Source organism: Pinus tabuliformis, chromosome 6, assembly GCF_031772625.1.
Source record: "Pinus tabuliformis cultivar Carrire ecotype Pingquan chromosome 6, CPIR1, whole genome shotgun sequence".
Taxonomy (NCBI): domain Eukaryota; kingdom Viridiplantae; phylum Streptophyta; class Pinopsida; order Pinales; family Pinaceae; genus Pinus; species Pinus tabuliformis.
Window position 1 is genome coordinate 765,564,169 of NC_142292.1, and position 14,925 is coordinate 765,579,093.

The window sequence follows — 14,925 nt, forward strand, 5'->3', positions numbered from 1 at the left end:
GGTTTTGAGACCTTCGATCGTGAATCGCATGTGTGCCGACTCAAGAGGGCTTTGTACGGGCTGAAGCAAGCACCTTATGCTTGGTACACTAGAAACGACAGCTATTTCACCGGGTTGGGCTTCACCAAGAGTGAAGCAGACGTGAACCTTTACCGCATCATGGTAGAAGGTAAGCCATTGATCATTGTTCTTTATGTTGATGATCTGATTTTGACAGGTGATGATCAATTGATCAAGTCTTGCAAGGAGGACCTTGCAAGAGAGTTCGAAATGAAAGACATGGGTCTTATGCACTACTTTTTAGGTAGGCATGAAAGTGTGGCAGAAGGATGGGGAAGTATTTGTGTCTCAAGGCAAGTATGCCAGTTAGATACTCAGGCGATTCCACATGGAGAAGTGAAAGCCCATGCAGACTCCTCTAGCTGGTAACTAAAGGAAGGAGGATTCTACTTCAGGTGATGTAGTAGCTGCTATTGTTTATCAGCAACTTGTCGGTTCACTGATGTATCTAGTGAACACACGACCAGACTTAAGCCTTGTGGTGAACCAGCTGAGTCAAGCTATGGTTCAACCTACCAAGCTGTTTTGGAAGGTAGTGAAGCATGTGCTGAGATACCTCAGAGGCACATCTCAGTATGGATTGTGGTATAGATGGATAGAGAGAGTGAAGCTTCAGGGATTCATAGATGCAGATTAGGCAGGGAGTCCATCAAACCGGAAGATAACTTTAGGAGGAATCTTCAACCTTGGTTCAATTGCAGTTGCTTGGTACAACAGGAAACAAAGGTTAGTTGCACTTAGTTCAGTAGAGGCTGAATACATGGTTGCCAGTCAGGCAGCATGTGAGGCCATTTGCATGCAGAAGATTCTAGTTGGATTGTTTGGTCAGAGGATGGATCCAACTATGATCTACCGTGATAACCAGAGTTGTATCAAACTCTCTAAGAATCTAGTATTTCATGACATATCCAGGCACATTGATATCCGGTATCATCATCTTCGAGACTGTGTGGTGAAGAGGATCATGTTGTTGTTGTATGTTTCGACCGAGGAACATGATGCAGATATTTTGAATAAGGCATTGTCAAAATGCAAGTTTGAGTTCCATAAAGACATGATTGGGGTGATTGATAATCCATTTCTTATTGAGAGGGAGTGTTGAAAATAGCAACAAGAAATGCTAAAAGTAGAAGTGCTAAAAGTAGCACTGCTATAAATATCATTTCGGGATACATTCCAATTTTACTTAGTCCCTGAACTAAAATTGAGGATTAAAATTCGAATTTGATCTTAGCAACTGTTTGTAAAATAATTAATCTTGAGTTAATTAGCTCTAGAAAATCAAACATGAAGTCTATGTGAAGACATGCAATAGTTTCCCCTTTGATTGAGGAACTTATGCCTTGATTAAGGAGATTAGGATGAGTTGTACTTTGAGTTGTAATTTGTTAGCTCAACTATCTGAGTTAAGTCCAGTTAGATTAGTTCCAACAGTTTGTGGAACTGATTGTGAGTTTAGTTAGTTAATGCATGCATGCATGTAACTGTTGCACTTCAGATAACTGAATATTCTCTCATAAATAACTCATGCATATCAGTTCAGTCAGAGACCCAGTTGAGATTAGATGATGGGACAATGTACTGTCAGTTGCAGGAATATTCCATTGAGGATATCTCTTGCATGCAGAAGGAATTCATTCCTTGGAGATTGCGCAGTTACTTTTGAGTTTGATGAGTTGTGTGAGAGGTCAATTCACACAGGTGGCAGCCAGAGGACCTAGGGGAAACCGCACAAGGAAATAGGAGGCTTGGAGGATTGAGGGAAGGCATATGTTGTGTCTATTCAGTCTATGAGTAGATTGAAGGACTATACTGAGAGTTGGATAGCTTGTGAGCTAAAGCTTGGTGTAATCCAGACATATTTCCACTTGTGTGATATTACAAAGATCGAGGTTTTTAGCTAAGGCTTTCTCTAGAGTATTCTTCTGTTTTCATGTGTGATTACTTTCTCATTCTCTGTTATATGTGTTCTATTTGATCTTGCTCAAAATCTATTAAGCTTCCGCAAGTTTGATTGTAGAAGTAGATCTAGTATTTTGCTTTAGTATATTGCATAATCTGTTGATCTACAGTGAGAAATTCTACATCTAGCAGCATAACATTACTTTGAAAATGATTTCAAGTCTCTAAGCCAACATTATTTCTCTATAATATCCAAGCCCTTTGGCTCTATGATGGGAGGCCAATTTATAGATGAATGCAAGTTGATTTGTCATTAATATGGCATTGAATGGTTTTCCATAATTAGATGATTAGTGTCCATGTTCAAAGGGATGAGAGGATAGAGGATTAGATGATCCAAGGCTATCCTAAGTCGAGCTCACCTTGATAGGATAGGAGTTGGGTTCCTTCTAGAAGGCTCTAGAAAGGAGAAATATACTCAAGATCCAATGAAAATTTCAAGGATTCTCGCCCAGCGCAGGCTTGAGTGGGCTTAGGTTCTCTGCAGCACAAGCTTGAAAGGGGTTACCTGCTCTGCAGAGCACTTACCCTTGACCAGGGGTGTGCTGGTGACCCAAGGACACACTTCAGTAGGGTTTGAAGTCAGGAAACTCTCATGGATGAAAGCACTCAATGAGGTGGCATGTCTAGGGCATGGAGCAACTGAATTAGGGTTTGATAGACCCTATTTACACTGATCTGATCATCGGGAGTGATGTGCCCAAATAGACCTATAATAATTGCCCCCTAAAGCATGAAGTCAAAAATGATAATGTTGAGTGATATGCTTTATGATGTGATGAGGAGGATCTGAGGTAGACGGTGACCTGCATCAATTACAAAACATAATATCATGATATCTTTGAATTTTTCATGAATTGATAAGGGAAGGAATACCCATGCTCAGCATATAAACTTTTCATTACATGTACATAAATCAGATAGTCGTCTACAGATATAGATCCATGATAAGATGACTATCTATGTAAAGCCATCGTATAGATGATTTAGTACTCTCCTGAAATCACAACCCAGATGGATGAAACTAGATCCGGGGTCCTCTATCTCATCCAATCGTTTGCTCAAGTACGAGTCTAACCATGTGAAAATGTGATCTGAAGTCGAACATGGGAAGACACCCTCTGATTACCAGCCAATGATGTAGGTTGTTAATAGACATGAGAGAAATCACTAATAATGATAATGATTCTCAAGGTACTACAATACATTTTTCATGGTGTGAATATATGTTTTGATGTCTAACACCATACAAAGTCTTTCAGTTGAAGGCCTGTGATGTCAACCTATCACCGGAAGCAAGAAACTTGCCATTGATGTACGCAAGTCTCAAGCTACTAGAAGGGTGTTTCTAAGTCAACTTCCTGGATAATCTGCTAATGTCAACAAGAAGTGACTCATTGATGGAGGGCCTTGATGTATCCCCCATCAATGAAACGAAATGGGTGTAATGATTTTGAAGACAGAATGTGACTGATGACACAATGTTCAGGAATGGTGGTCATGAAAATGAAGGTTTATGAGTATTGTAAAGGATGAAGTTTACTGAGTGACTTCTCTTGAACATGTCGGCGACACTGAATGAATTGGCAACATTGACCCAAAACCAAAGTGATGGATGGTGTGATAGACCATAGGTATGATAACCATCAAGCAGATAACCCAACCCAAATAGTCACAAAGATGAAGTGAAAGTGTCATGTTCAAGAGCGACTTGCTACCATAAAGTGATTTATCCCTTTTCCCATTTTCCCCAATCATTGCTGACCAGTACCTCTTTATTTTTTAACAAGCTTGAGGAGGATAACATATGCTTGATGTATAATTCTACCCTTCAGGTGAATCCATCGCTATGTGATGTTTTAATGAGTCTAGCAAAGGTGAAACTCGATCTTGTCATGATGGACAAGTTTGTCGCTATTTGATTCTTTAACAAGTTTAACGACAATGAGAACTCGGTCCTTTTCATGTTTAGAGAGTTTGAAAAGGGACAAAAAGAAAACTCCACAAGTTATTAAATTTTTCTCTCAAGTCCGAAAAAGCATAAAATAATATAAGAGAGAACCTATTGACCATGTTCGATCAATGTATTCCTTTTTCATAAGTAATCTATCTCAGTCCAGAAAAGGGTTAAACTTATATTGATTATATGTCGTTTCCAATCTATTTACGAGATGAAAAGGACAAGTGCTTGAAAATCTTTTCATATTTTGAGAGTCTGAAAAGAGCTGAAAGAGGACTCTAGGGGGGTTCATTTTTCGATGTTAACAAAGCTCGAAAAAGAGATAAAAGTATGTTCTGTGGTCAAAAGTACATTTTACGATTATGCACGTCAAATTCACTATGTTAGCTGTAAACCTACTCAAAGAACCATGAAATGGATTAAACATACCTATTTCATTGGTAAAAATAGGTAAAAACTATAGTTTATTCATTTAATGAACATGAAATAACCATAAAACAAGAATTTACCAAGTCATTTTACCATTTGACATTTACCATTTAGTTTTGTGCTATGAACCAGTTTTTTACCTCAAACTTCAGCAACTGATTGCGGGAGATTTTGTGGATCATTCTTCGTGTCGTCAAGACCAGGTAGGATATCTACCTCTTCTCTTTCATTTAAGGTCATTCTTTTTCAATTTCAAGCAAAAATTTTAGGGTTTTGGGGTCCCTAGGGTAAATATATTACGCCCTAGGATCAATGCACCCTTATGCATCGAAAACTACGCTGCAGAGCAGTCAAACAGAAGGGAAACTGCTCTGCATTGTACTATCTAAAGATCACGGGTGCATTGGGTACAATTTCAAAATTTGATTCATCATTTATACCTAAAATATCTTCAGTTTTTTTGCATGAAATGGATCCTAACTAAGCCTATGGTGTGATTTCATACTTTGATCGAATCAGAATGGCTATCGCATGGCGTGAAAGAGAACATGAAGCACAGGATATGGATGCCCTAAATGATCCTAGTACTGTTGAGGCCCTCAAAGATGATGGGTTACTCAAATATTTCAGGTTATCTGGGATGAGGCAATAGTTAGAACTATTGCAGTTCTTGGTTCATTCATGGGATCTGGCGGAATAGGATTTTCACATAAGGGATAAAGTTCTCCCTATATTGATCGATGATATTTACTTTCTCCCAATATTTTCGAGACGTGGTGCCCCCATTTCTCTTTCAAGTTCTTCCCGTGGAGGTGAATCAATGAGGGACTGCATTCGACAATTCTGCCAGCTTGGTACACAACCTAGCAAAGATGGAAAGATAAGCATTAGGGATGTTCATGATATGCCCTTGCGAATAATACTCTTTACTATTGCAAAGTTGGCAGATAGTGTGACACTTCATGTCGCAAATAGATCATACATGCAATATGTGCTCCAGTGTCTCGAGCCAACTATGTTCAACTGGTGTGAGGCAATATTCTCTTTGATGAAAGAGAAACTGACTAAAGTAAAAAGCGGTAAGATGAAAATTTCCAGCGATGGATTAATCTTGATCACTTTTACTTTGGAGATAATTCCATTGATGCAACCTCAACATGTGACACTTAGTTTAGCTGGTCCTAGAGATCCACAAATGCAGAGATGGGTATAGATGATGGCTAGACATGCTGGCTAGTCATCAATCTTATTTTCTACCACATTTTTCAGTTGGCTCTGTCAAAAACATATTGTCATAGAGGAGCATCCATATACAGGGATGGATTTTCATAGAGATCCAGATTTGAGATTACCAGTGGGTGCTCAATGGGGTGCTATAGGTAAATTGTTTTGACCATGTATTTTTTTATTTTTTGAGTTTTTACATGTTTTTGTGTTTTTTGATGTTTCCAAGACTAAACTAAAAATGTTCTCATGTATACAAATGTTGGCACTGTTCGACCAATGGGTCATCAACAGGAGGTGGGTGAACCAGCGGGGAGAAATGTCAGAAGAGCAGTTCTCCAGGATTTAGATCTGATCGAGACACTAGCGGAGTTGCAACATCATATAGAGGGGTTAACCCTCGGTATACCAGATGTTCAAATCGAGGAGTTACTGAGGAGAGTATAACGCCATATTATTGGTGTACCTAGCCATTGGATGAGGCTATTGCACATGATAGCTCAGCCAGTGACTTGTTATCATGAGCATCATTAGATCTACTTAAGATGATTTACTTTATGCATTTTGAGGTTTTGAGGTCAGATGACCAACATGTCTTGGACACAAATTTTTGTAAAAACTTTGAACATCTATCTATTTTACTTTTAGTGTTTTTGTATGGTTATTTGTAATCATATTCAACTGTTGATGTGAATTGAAAATTTACTCTTTACATATGTCGTAAATGTCTGTTAACACATAATTCACTAAAGAATCAGTCAATGTGTTAAAGTTTCCATAAATGTGTTGATATTGAATGTAATAAAAATGTCTTTCCAAGACACGAACTCTAAAGAATATATGATGAATAGTTGGATTTCAGATGGTATAAACATTCGTAAGTTGTAGTACGACAAGTTGTGAGTCTAGCCTAATGATGATTCTGTTAATGCCAAGTGAAGTGGCATCGGAGAGGAGTTCGATCAATGCACTATACTCAGTGATATTTTTCATAGAACGACTGATACAAATCCCTTGAAAACTCACTAACTCGCCACTTGGAGGGAATATGGTCCATGTTGTAGAGGATAGGTTTTGCGAACTACGACTAGCACCATTGATATAACCAACAAATGATTCCAAAGATTCCGACATCTGCAACAAATGAAAATCGGATTACTAACCACATAAAAACTCTAAAAGTCACACTGTGACAAACACACGCAATCAAAGCATATATACAATGTTTTTACTACACACAATCAAGCATAGTAACGTTTAAGATACAAACCGTTTCAGGGCTGCAACAATGGAATTCCATCATAATCAACCAATTCGTAAGCGCCTTTTTCCAAAACAGGATGGATAATGCAGGGGCCCATCCACAGTGGTTCAAATTTTCTTGTTCCTAATTTATAGACTGCCTAATCATAAAGCAATACCAGGTCTCCTTCTGAGAATATGCGAGGCTTGACATTGCGGTCATATTGCGCCTTAATTCATTTCTTATGTGATTCATTGGCCAATGCGGCTCCACAACATGTTTCATCTAGATGGATGAGTTCTAAGAAATGTGCTTCCTCATCAGAAGTGTTAGGTAACAAGTCAATTGTGAGTTTTAGTGATGAAATCTCACATTGTAACGGCAAGATTGCCTCAAGACCATACACCAATTGGAAAGGTGTGAATCCAGTTGTGTTTCTTACCGAGGTTAGGTAAGTCCACAAAGCTGAGTACAATATCAAATGCCGGTTTTTTTTATGAAATCCTACCATTCGTTGAATCATTCGCTTAAGGAATTTGTTGATGGCTTCAACTTGTCCATTAGCCTGTGGATAATAAGGAGTAGAACTATCATGTGAAAGTCCTAACTTGGCAGTTAATTCATTCATCATGTGATTTCGAAAATGCGAACTACACCAATTGGAAAGGTGTGAATCCAGTTGTGTTTCTTACCAAGGTTAGGTAAGTCCACAAAGCTGAGTATAAGATCAAATGCCAGTTTTGTCTGCGAACTCCTACCATTCGTTGAATCATTCGCTTAAGGAATTTGTTGATGGCTTCAACTTGTCCATTAGCCTGTGGATAATAAGGAGTAGAACTATCATGTGAAAGTCCTAACTTGGTAGTTAATTCAGTCATCATGTGATTGCGAAAATGTGAACCATGATCTGTAACTACAGCTTGTGGTACACCAAATCGTGCAACCACATGGTTGAAGAAAAAAAGTGCAGTTGTCTCACCACTGTTGTTTAATGTAGGCATCACCTTGGCCCATTTCGTAAAATAGTCAACGACGACAATAATATACCCATGCCCCCTGACCGAGTGAGGGTTACATGTCATGAAATCAATGCCCCATTTTTCAAATGGTCCAACAATGACGACAGGATGTAGTGGTGCAAGTGGTAATCGAGTTTTATGGTAAAAAATCTGGCATGCATGACAACTTCTGACAACAATAATGCAATCATTAAATATGGTAGGCCAGAAGTAACCAGCACGGAGAATTTTCTGTGCGGTAGCATAACCAGATAAATGTCCACCACAAGCACCAGAATGGCAATCATTTAGAACTTTCTTGGCTTCCTCATGTGTGAGGCACCTACAAAAAATCATATCGATACCGCGATGGTAAAGGGTATCGTCAATGATAGGATAATATTTGGCTTGATTTGTTGTTGCAAGTGAGAGATATCGAACCAGAAAGTTTGGGTTTGGAGATAGATCAGTATATCTCCACACCAAGGATTAGATGACGAGATCAGAAACAAAGACTCATTCATAATTGATGGTTCCATTGTTGATTCGATGGTGGCAGACAGAAGGTCACAAAGAAGCTCAGCAAAAACTAGAGATTTATTTGACTTGGATTTGATGAGTTCTAAATCAAATTCTTGTACAATGATGATCCATTTTGAATATTTCCCCCCCAGCAATTGACGTGATAAGATGTATGTCATAGGATTGCAATCTGAAATGATAGTGGTGTTTCGGAGTAGGATATAATGGAGTATACACGCACTTTCATGCAAGGGAAGGCACGTACATTGGGTTTTGGTCCATGGTATTAAGTCCTTGGTATTTGGACCTATGGTTTTGGACCATGGTATCTCGTCTAAAGTGTTGAACCCAGGTATTGGGTCCCCAGTATTGGTTCTCAATGGTTTTGGACCATGGTATTGAGTAAGGCCTAAGACTATAAAAAGAGAAGAAGATCATTAGGCAAATGCATTGAGAAAGTCTTGAATATCTGATGAAGATCCAGTATGCAGGTTATGGGTTTATGATGCATTGCTTGATCTGAGCTAAGGAGGAATTTCACCGGTTGATGGAGAAAAAGATCTAAGGATAGATCGGGATCAAATGGTTTGAAATGAACTATCTCTATATGGTTGATTATGCTTATTCTACATCTGTATACTGACACATGTAATGTTCTGAACTGGGTATAACTTAAGTTTGAAATAGCTGCAAGTCATGATTGAATATTTATAGATCTGTACGCGGGTTGGCTTTGGTGAAAGTGCATATGTACGCGGGTTTGGTTCATCGTATTAGCGTATACATTATGAAGTATGATATTTGAAGTTGCAGTTGGCTCTGATTGTTATTACAGAGTTCTATTGTCTGCTCTGTGACTGCAGTTTGTTGACAGGGTTTCATTGATTCAGTATTGAAGTGATTTAAAGATTGATGATGCTAATGTTGGTTGATTGTGTGCTTCAATGATATTTATGGGTCCAGTATGAAAATTGGATGAAACGTGGCCTTCAAATTATTGTGTTGTGCTTCAGGAATATCCAGTTTGAAAATTTATGAAACGTGGTACCTGGAGGAAGAAAGAGAAGGTTGTAGCCTTTTGTAGGTCGGCACCTACGTACTAGTACATCAGCTAGTACAAGAGCTAAGGGGGTGGTAGCTCCTTTCCAGTAGCAGCTAGAGAATGAGTAAAGGTTTGAGCATTTCAGTAGGCCAACACCTACGTACTAGTAAATGGATCGGCTAGTACAAGAGCTAAGGGGGTTGTAGCTCCCTTCCAGGAGAGTCTGGAGAATGAGAGAAGGTTGTAGCCTTCTACAGGTAGAAGCCTGTGTACTGGTATAAGACTACACCAGTACAAAAATATTGTAAAATGAAGTTTCTTATTAAAAGAAGATAGAGACGACTTGCAGCAGGTGGTTTTCACCCACATTGGGTTTCCACCTTATATCATGGTGTTCATGTGTGCTTCTTGTGTGTGATGATTTGTACTGTTTTACTGCACCTGCTTACTGTTCATATGGTTAATGAAGTTTTGATGCACTAACTAAAGATCAACATATAATGGATTAACTGAATCATAAGTATTCTGGATATACGCTAGTTGCATTAGACACAGTTGCGTATACACGCGGGTTCCATTAACTAAAGTAGCGTATATGTATCTAAGTATGGAAATGAAAATGTTTAATTGATTTACTAATACTGATTCACACCCCCCCCCCCCCCCCCCCCCAGTATTATTTCCAACAATTGGTATTAGAGAAGGTCCTTTTGTTGAAGCTTGATCGCTTGAAGGAGATCCGTAGAACAATGGGAAAGAAGCTCAAGAAGAAAGCACCTAAGAAGAAGAAGACATCTCAGAAAGACTATGACAGTAGGAGAATTGATTGGGGAATATGTGGAAGAAGCACTTCAGATTCAGAATCACTTCAGAATGAAGATGAACAAGAATTGTCAGGTATAAATTTGTTATTCTTTGGTGATACAGTTATCTATCCATTTCAAGATGGTGAAAGTGATAACGAAACAACTGAAGTTGGACTTATGGGTGAGCAAGAAAGATATCAAATAGAGGCAGAATTTAAAAGGCTTACAGACAAAATTAGAAATCAACAAGATCTGTTGAACAAAAGGGAATGTGCCTTCAAAGAAGAATCTACCAAACTAAAAGCTCAACTAGGGGAAGGAAACAAGGTAAGGAAGCTATTCAAGGAAAAATGTCAAAAGTTGTAGGGTGAAGTGACATCATTAAGAAATGAAGTAAATGAAAGGAACACAATAATCAAGAAACTCAAAGATAGATCCAATTACTATGAAAGGCTTGAAGCTATGATCCTCTCGCTAAAGGAAGATCTTGAAGAATCAAAGAAGAAGAATAAAGAACTTCTCCAAGCTCATGAAAAACAAGAAAATGAAGTTCTTGATCTAAGACATCAGTTGGAAGAAGGAAGAAATGTTGAAGAAAACATGAAGAAGCAATATCTTGAAAAGGAAGAGCAACATCAGGTTGAGGTAAATATTCTAAAAGATAAATTAGAAGAAAAAGATAAGCTCTTACGATTTCAAGATAGTACTAAGATCTTGGATGATATTCTTAGTAGTCAAAGATCTCCTGCTATCAAGGCTGGTCTTGGTTTTCATGAATCTGTTGAAGAAGAATCTAGTTCACAAAGTAAGACAAGGGAATCTAATGCAAAATCTGAAATACTCAACAAGGAGATGAGAGGTCAACCCCATCAACAGCCAAGGAAAGAAAATCTTTTACTCCTCCGATGAATAATGTTGAATGTTATGTATGTCATAATCTTGGACATGTTGCAGCCAGATGCAGAAGTAGAATGGTTCAAGACCATCACACAGAAAGAACATCACGTTCTAGGTACTTTAAGGGATATTGTTTTTCTTGCAATATGTTTGGTCACAAAGCTGTTGATTGCTACAGAAGGAATATGAAACATATGAGATGTTATGCATGTAACAAGCTTGGACATATAGCAAAGGAATGCAGGAACAAGGTACGGGCACCACACCAAAAGGAGAAAACATCATCACACTTGAAGATATGGAAGAAGAAGGAAGTACAGTCAGAAAGATGTGGCACAACACCATATATAGACATAACAGACTCAGGGGGAGCTGAAAGTGTAAAAATTCAGTGTCCTAAATCTCATATGCAAGTTTCATAAAGGGAAGTCGCATATATATGCGAGTTAGACACTGCACAGTCGCGTATATGTTAGTCTGAGGAAATGCAGAAGGGAGAGGCTCAGAAAAGGGTCTGATATGATTCAGTCCATTATTTTCTCTATTTGATAATGGTTACAATCTGCTAATGATGTGTGGAAATGTCTTGCTACTCATAAGATGTTTAGAAGTGTTTTTGATCCTAACTTGATGATGATGATGTCGTGATACTTCTTGCTGATATATGCATGATCAGATCTGATAGTAAACAGATGGCACAGGTTCAGGGGGAGTTTATGTTTTGAATAATGCATTGTTGGCATTATGGTTAGTAGTCCTTGGTGATGATGCTTATATGGCTAAATGATATATCTTGCTATGATATGGTTATGAGTTATCCATGACAAAATCTCATATGATTCTTGGGGTTACGTAGTTGATGTTCAGATCGGATTTGTGGTTGATTCTCTGATGATGCATATATGGTGTTTACATGGTGATTTTCATAAGGATAAGGAGAAGTACAAAGCTTGAATACACATCTTCTTTACTTGATGATGATTTACTCATATGCTGTTGTCATCATATGCATAAAGATAATATAATACAGTTATGATGTAGGATTACTATAGTTCTGGCACTCACATGGATGAGGATTGTGGCTGTTGATGATATCAAGAAGTCTTGAGCTCTAGATACATAGTGCTGGATACATGGAGTTGCATTGTTGGAGATATGATGATGATGAGTTCTTACCTATATGATGATAGGTTGATACTCACATATGTTGATTGATGATTATTAGATAAGGGATATTCCTGGGTTATGTTACATGGATGGTATATAATATCATGCATATCTTGATGATGATGAGATGACTATGGTGTTTTTTCACATATGATATAATGTGAATAATTTTATGATGATGTTCAAAAGGATGAGTTGATATCTATATGCAGACACACCTTGTTACAGGACATTTACAGGTTGCTAATCCGGAAGTGGTTGTATGCGAGTTTTATGAAGAACATCCGCGTATATACGCCTGTTTCTGTGGATACAGTCATGTATATGTTGGTTTGATTTCAGGTGGAACAGGTGCAGAAGGAGAACATGGTTGCTGATATGAATGATGATTGACAGATGCTGCTGATGACTCTCATAGAATTGTTTTTATATATTTCGTCTCTATGTCATGTATATCTTTTCAACGACCTATGTTGGTTTTCCCCTAATATGCCTGGGATGAATAATGTAATGTACTTATTTTTCATATGTAAACTTCTGGTGTATCCCCACTTGGTTGGGTAGATGAGTCAATTCTGGTATATCCCCACTTGGTTGGGAGATGGATGTATGTATGAGTCTTTGGTGCTAGGAAGGTCACTTATGATGTATAGAGTCATGTTCTTGTAGAACATCTTTTTGCAGACCTTGCTTACAGTCAGGGGGAGCATGAACAACACACTTCAGCAAGAGCAGAGCTTTCAGCATGTACTCAGAGGGAGCATGGACAAATTGGTACACCTTGGCATATACAAAGGGGGAGCTCATCAGATATTTCAGCAGGTACTCAAGGGGGGTATGGACAGCAAAATGTTTATCAAGGAAAGGAATATCTTGGTCCGCCCTTTGCCCTTGATGTCAAAGGGAGGGAGAGTGATTAGGTGTTGTTGCCCATCAAGTCGAAAGGGGGAGATTGTTGCATTATGAGATAAGTGTTGTCCTTATATGGTAACTCACAAAGATGACAGATTATAGTGCAGTAGGTCAGTAGCAAAGAATTGATGATCAGACTACAAAAATGAAAGAAAAAGATATATACGCAGGTTCACCTTGACAAAATCGCGTATACACGCGGGATCATCGATCAAAAGGTGCGTATGCGTATACACGCACTTTCATGCAAGGGAAGGCGCGTACATTGGGTTTTGGTCCATGGTATTAAGTCCTTGGTATTTGGACTTGTGGTTTTGGACCATGGTATCTCGTCTAAAGTGTTGAACCCAGGTATTGGGTCCCCAATATTGGTTCTCAATGGTTTTGGACCATGGTATTGAGTAAGGCCTAAGACTATAAAAGAGAAGAGGATCATTAGGCAAATGCATTGAGAAAGTCTTGAATATCTGATGAAGTATGAGATCTTATGCAGGTTATGGGTTTATGATGCATTGCTTGATCTGAGCTAAGGAGGAATTTCACCGGTTGATGGAGAAAAGATCTAAGGATAGATCAGGATCAAATGGTTTGAAATGAACTATCTCTATATGGTTGATTATGCTTATTCTAGATCTTTACACTGACGCATGTAATGTTCTGAACTGGGTATAACTTAGTTTGAAATAGCTGCAAGTCATGATTGAATATTTATAGATCTGTACGCGTGTTGGCTTTGGTGAAAGCGCGTATGTACGCGGGTTTGGTTCATTTTTAGCGTATACATTATGAAGTATGATATTTGAAGTTGCAGTTGGCTCTAATTGTTATTACAGAGTTCTATTGTCTGCTCTGTGACTGCAGTTTGTTGACAGGGTTTCAGTGATTCAGTATTGAAGTGATTTAAAGATTGATGATGCTAATGTTGGTTGATTGTGTGCTTCAATGATATTTATGGGTCCAGTATGAAAATTGGATGAAATGTGGCCTTCAGGTTGTTGTGTTGTGCTTCAGGCGTTGTCCAGTCTGAAAATTTATGAAACGTGGTACCTGGAGGAAGAAAGAGAAGGTTGTAGCCTTCTGTAGGTCGGCACCTACATACTAGTACATGGCTAGTACAGGAGCTAAGGGGGTGGTAGCTCCTTTCAGTAGCAGCTGGAGAACGAGTAAAGGTTGGAGCATTTCAGTAGGCCAACACCTACGTACTAGTAAATGGATCAGCTAGTACAAGAGCTAAGGGGGTTGTAGCTCCCTTCCAGGAGATTCTGAGAACGAGAGAAGGTTGTAGCCTTCTGTAGGTAGAAGCCTGTGTACTGGTAAAAGATTACACCAGTACAAAAATATTGTAAAATGAAGTTTATTATTAAAAGAAGATAGAGCAACTTGCAGCAGGTGGTTTTCACCCACATTAGGTTTCCACCTTATATCATGGTGTTCATGTGTGCTTCTTGTGTGTGATGATCTGTACTGTTTTACTGCACCTGCTTACTGTTCATATGGTTAATGAAGTTATGATGCACTAACTAAAGATCAACATATAATGGATTAACTGAATCATAAGTATTATGGATATATGCTAGTTGCATTAGACACAGTTGTGTATACACGCGGGTTCCATTAACTGAAGTAACGTATTGTATCTAAGTATGAAATGAAAAAGTTTTAATGATTTGATAATACTGATTCACCCCCCCCCCCCCCCCCCC